The sequence below is a fragment of the Nyctereutes procyonoides genome, unplaced genomic scaffold (assembly GCF_905146905.1).
Source record: "Nyctereutes procyonoides isolate TBG_1078 unplaced genomic scaffold, NYPRO_anot_genome, whole genome shotgun sequence".
Classification (NCBI taxonomy): domain Eukaryota; kingdom Metazoa; phylum Chordata; class Mammalia; order Carnivora; family Canidae; genus Nyctereutes; species Nyctereutes procyonoides.
Genome location: NW_026575126.1, coordinates 62,831,805 through 62,837,804, shown reverse-complemented (window position 1 = coordinate 62,837,804; position 6,000 = coordinate 62,831,805).

The following is a 6,000-nucleotide window of genomic DNA, read 5'->3' as shown; positions in this document are numbered from 1 at the left end:
TTAAAATGCATGGATTGGATATATTACTGCCATATAATGTAGAGTTCAGAGAAAAAAAAATCAGACTCATAAAGAGACATTCCTAAAAGTGAGGTCAGCAAGGTTGCAGTGAACAAGATCAACACAAAAACCAATCATGTTACTAAATACTAGCAACAAACATGTGGAAACTGAAATTTAAAACAGCAACATTCATAATTTCTAAAAAGAAAAAAATAGGTATAAATCTAACAAAACAAGAGCAGAATCTGTATGCTGAAAATTACAAAATGGTGATTGAAAATAGTAAGATATTCAAAGAACTGGAACAGCATACCATGTTTATGAATTGGAAGAATCAACATAAGAATGATGTCTGTTCTCCCTGAATTTATCTATAGGTTTTTCACAATTTCTGTTAAAATCCAAGTAAGAGTTTTTATAGAGATAAACAAGCTTATTCTAAAATTTATGTGGAAAAGCAAAGGTACTAGAATAGCTAAAACAGTTTTGAAAAAGAATGAAGTGAGAAGAGTCACTATATTCAGTGTTTTGTTTACTATATAGCTGCAGCAGTTGAGACAGGGTGGTCCTGGTAGAGGGATAAACACAGAATGGATAACCCAGAAAGAGACCCACACAGTACACCTGTTGAATTTTTAGGAAGGAGCAAAAGCCATGTGATGGAGGTGTGATAGTCTTTTCAACAAATAGCATGATAGCAATTGGACATTCATAGGCAAAAAAAAAAAAAAAAAAACAACAACAAACAAACGAACCCACCAAAGGAACTTTGGCTTAAACTTCATATCTTTTTTTTTAAAGATTTTATTTATTTATTCAGAGAGAGAGAGAGAGAGAGAGAGAGAGAGGCAGAGACACAGGCAGAGGGAGAAGCAGGCTCCACGCAGAGAGCCCGACGTGGGACTCGATCCAGGGTCTCCAGGATCACACCCTGGGCTGCAGGCGGCTCTAAACCGCTGCGCCACTGGGGCTGCCCTAAACTTCATATCTTATATAAATGTTAGTTCAAAATAGGCTATGGGTTTACAGTAAAAAAAAAATAAAACTATAAATACTGTAAAAAAAACAGAGAACATATTCAGGACCCAGAGAACATATTCAGACAAGAGTTCTTAAGTAGGACACCAAAAGCATAAAAATTTTTAAAAATCAATAAATAATTTCAAAAAATTTAAAACTTTTGTGTGATGGGTGACCCTGTGAAGAGGAGGAAAAAGACAAGTTACAGATGGGAAAAAAATAGTTGCAAACCACATATTTGACAGAAATCTTCAAGAAAGTGCAAAGAACTCTCAAAACTCAGCAGTGAAAACAGAAAATTCATAAGATGGGTCAAAGATCAGGAAGTATTTCTTCAGGGAAGAGATACTGATGGCAAATAAACACATAAGAAGATGTTCAACAACACGACATCAGGGACATGTGAATTAAAACCACAATGAGGAGTGCCTGTGTGGTTCAGTTGGTTAAGCATCTGCCTCCTACTCGGGTCATGATCCCAGGGTCGTGATCCCGGGGTCCTGGGATCTAGCCCCATATCGGGCTCCCTGTTTAGCGAGGAGTCTGCTTATCCCTCTCTCTTTGCCTCTGCCCCCACTCCCATTTATGCTCTCCTGTGTGCTCTCTCTCAAAGAAATAAATAAAATATTTTTTAAAAAATAATAAAACCACAATAAGATGTTACTATCTATTATTAGAACAACCAAAATAAAAAATTTAAAAATAGCAATAATACCAACTGTTGGCGAGGGTGTGGAGAAATTATATCTCGGGAATCGAAATGAGAGCATAAAGTGATACAGCCACTCTGGAAAACAGGTGACCAGTTCCTCACCGGAACCAGGCACTTCCCAGTCAGCCGGGCAATTGCACTCCTGAACATTTATCCCAGAGAAATGAAAATTTCAGTTCACACCAAAACCCATACACAGATTTTCATAGCAGCTTTATTTGTAATAGCCCCAAATTGGAAACAACCCAAGTATCCTCCAGTAGGTGAACGGTCAAACAAACTTTGTATATCATCTATACAATGGAATACTACTCAGCAATAAGAAGGAACATACCAAATACATGCGTGAACTGGATGGATCTCAAAGGCCTTATGCTCAGTGAAAGAACCAATATCCAACGGTTACATAGTGTATGATCCCATTTATATAACATTCTAAAAATGACAGAAATGAACAGATTAGTGGTGCCAGGGGACAGGGATGGAGTTGGAGGCCACCTGTGGGAGAGAACTATAGGAGTAGTTCTGTATCTTGACCGTGGTGGTGATTACACAAATCCATATACAACGGGAGAAATTTGCAGACCACACACGCACATGAGTGCATGAGAAAGCTGGTTAATGCTGAATTAATACAGAACCGGATCTGTAGCCTGGTGGACATAATCGTACCCATGGACAAAACACCCTCCTGGTTTTGATGCTGTACTACAGTTAGAGCTTAGCATCAGGGAGTGGGGGAGCTGGGAGACGATGTACTACCTCCAATCGCCCTATAATTGTTTCATATTGAAAAATTGAAATACAAAAAAAAAAAAAACCCACAAAACTCCCAAAAAGTAAAACAAGAAGGCCATGCAGTGGAGTGAGGAGAGGTGCTATGGATGTGTGGTGTGAGCAAAGGAGACCTCCCTCAAGCCCCCACCCCATATTCAACCCCCGCACCCGCGTCATTTGGGGACCGCCCCTCCCCCTGGCAGATGGGTGAACTGTCCATGGTGCTAGTGAAGACCATCCACCCCATTAAGCAATAAGCCTTATTCCTTCTTACTGAACCACGATCGGCAATCCCTCTCTCCTGCACACATCATCGTCTCTGCTAGACCCTGCAAACATCCTGGCATGGCTCCCATCTCTCTGAGCCACGCCCTCCCTTTACACTCTCTAGGAGGACAGAGGCTCCAGAGGGAGGCACACTGTACAGAAAGCAAGGGAATGCTTCTCAGCACAATTGGTGATGGTGTGCAAACCCCGGGCCTGCTGCATTTGTAGAGAAGAGGAACTAGAAAGACACATACCAAACCGTGACCTGTGGCTTATCTTGGGGTGGCGAGATGGTGATCGCTCTTTGCTTCTTTATGGTTGTTTTCTAAAGTTTATGTAATAAAAGGATTACTTTTGAGATAAGAAAAAAATCAGTAGAGGTTGTTATTCTAGAAAATGCCATCAATGGTCCCCCACTGCCCACAGCCTGACTCTCATTGCTTTATGCCATCCCATCCTGGCTCAGCCAACCTGCCTGGTCCCAGCGGCCCCAGCCCCAGCTGCTGACCCCCAGCGGCACCTTCCTGTCCCTCAGGGACGCATGAGGTCCGGAGACTACCTCCTGTTTGTCCTTTGAAGTCTTGGCTTCCCTGAGAAGTCTCCCCCAACCGTGAGGGCAGTGACAGTCTCCTCTGTCCTCCCTGGCACCTCGTCACTGCTGCTGGGCTGGCAGGTCAGTGGTCACCTCTCTCATTCACCCCCTCCTTTCCCTGCATCCTTCCCTGCTCCCTCCATGGCAGACCTGCATGGACTCCATCCCTGGGCTCTCTGCATCCTGGTTTCCTGGCCACTTGGCCAAGGGGGAGCCGCACAGGAGAAAGGTGAGGTGGACACATGCCCCTGCTCCCTCCCACGGTGTCACCTCAGGCTGGTGGTCCTCCACTGGAGGCCCCTCCCCAGGTCCCTGGCGGGTCTCTGCACAAGTCTTCATCCCTTGGCTTCTCCTTCATCCCCATGGGCCACCCTGTGCTGCCATAGTGGCTATTGGTATCGTGTGCAGGTCCCCTCCACCCTCTCCCCAGAAATTGTCCCTTTGTAGACACCCCCTGATTTATTCTATTGTGGAGTGTCACCTCTTTCCTGTTAGGACTGTGACTGATTCACTCTCAAAGGAGGGGACAGGTCTCATTGACGTATCTAGCACGTCGTACACAGTAGGCGCCCTGTAATTGTATGTTGAACGAAAAATGGATGGAACCTCGGGAATACCTGCCTTGGACATGCTGCTGTCTCTGCTCCGAGGTCTGCCCTGGTGAGGGAGAACAATGGTGACTGGCCACACACTTGGCCACTGTTCTCAGATGAAGCTAATTCTTCAGCCCTCCCTGTGTCCATGTCATTTGCCACCCTGTCCCCAGCAGCCACCCCCAGGTCCACAGGTGAGTTGACCGCGGTCAGCAGAACCACCTAGCCAACCACCCAGGTGTGTGATGCAATAATGCTGCTTTGCGATGCAGCGCTGTTGTGCCTGGGGAGGACTGGTATGCGACTAGTAGGGCCCCATGTGCCATTTGCCCTTTGCAGGGACCCAGCATGGTAGAGGAGGGGCAGGTGTCAGCATTCCTGCTGGATGCACAGATGACTTGGTGTGGTCACACGGTCATGAGAGGCAGAACCTGGGTTTGTGAGACACCTGGGTGGCTCGGCGGTTAAGCGCCTCCCTTTGGCTCAGGTCATGATCCTGGAGTCCAGAAATTGAGTCCTGCGACGGGCTCCCTGCATGGACCCTGCTTCTCCCTCTGCCTGTGTCTCTGCCTCTCTTTCTCTCTGTGTCTCTCATGAATGAATAAATAAAATCTTAAAAAAAAAAAAAAAAGAACCTGGGCTTGAGCCTCCGGTTTTGGCCTCTGAACTCCATCACCCGACCGACCAAGCGCTGCCCTTTGAGGCTGCCTCGGGGACGCCAAGCCCTGATCCCAGACACAGGGCAGAGCTCAGCTTGCAGGTCTTTATCCTGCACTCAGAGCTCAGTCCTGAGCCCACAAGGATGCTGAGCTCTCTTGATTTGGTAGCCTCCACCCTTTCCTCACTGTGGTTCTCTTACCCAGTCCAAACACCACCCCTTTCAGGAAGCCTTCCAGGTTCTTCCCATGCAGGGGTTCCCATGCTTCATTGGGCTTCCTGGGTCTCGTGCCACCCTGAGTTGGGTTACCTGCCTCTGCGTTGGGTGCCTTGATGGCCATGAGCTCCTCAAGGCCGGGGTCAGGGTTGGATCTCTCTCTGGGCTCCAACAGTGCTTGGCACTGAGCTCTGCACACATTAGGTGCTTAATAAGTACGTGTCTCCTCCCATGCTGTCTAATCTTGTCAACTCCACTATGACCTCTTTCAAACAAGGGCATGGTGACACATGCGTCTGGGGATCGGCCTGGCATCGGCCTGGCAGTGGACATATGGCCACCTCTGTCTGGCCCTGGGTGTTCCTGGGGGGGGGCGGTCTGAGCTTCTGGAATGGGCTTCTTGGCTGCCCCCTCCCCTTGGGCTCCTGCTCAGTGGCAGTGCTCTTGGTGGTGACGTTGTCCCTGTCTGGCCAGCTGCCCTACCTGCCCAGGGCACGCACCTCCATTTTGTGCCAGTTGTTTTCTAATTCCCTATAAATAGCCAATTTTATCTTCTCAGTGACAGCGAGCAGCTGGCTGAGGCCTGGCTCCACTCTGTCCCCCAGCCAGGACTGTCCCACGTTACTCCATGATCTTGGGCCAGGCAGGCCCCTCTCCGGATCTCCCCACTCTGTGTCCATTCCTGCCCCCACTACCCGGGTCCCACACTCCAGTCACCAGGCTTCCCTGGGCTGTCCTCCCAGGGCTCCTGGCAGAGAGTGAGGAGCTACCCAGGGCTGGGGCAGCCTGGGGCCTATGGGGGCAGGCAGTAAGGAGGAGGCCTACAGAGTCCCCAGAGATAACCCACTTTGGAGGGGCCCAGTTGGAGCAGGGCCAGTCAGGGCCCACCCACCCTAGTCATGTACTCCACGTGAGCCTCGTTTGCAGAACACTAATGGGGTCGTTGAGCACAGAGGTCAGGACCAGGTGGGAGGCAGACTGGCCCTGTCCACAGTGCTGTATGGCCCCTGAGGCAGGGGAATCAGAGCCAGGCCCTGTGAGAAGCCACTGGTTTCCCCTCCATCTCAGGGAGGGACCTAGAAACAGCTATTTAGAGAGGGGTGACCTCCCTATCACTGGAGGTATACAAGCAGAGGCTGCTGGTCTCATGGCTGTTCCCAGC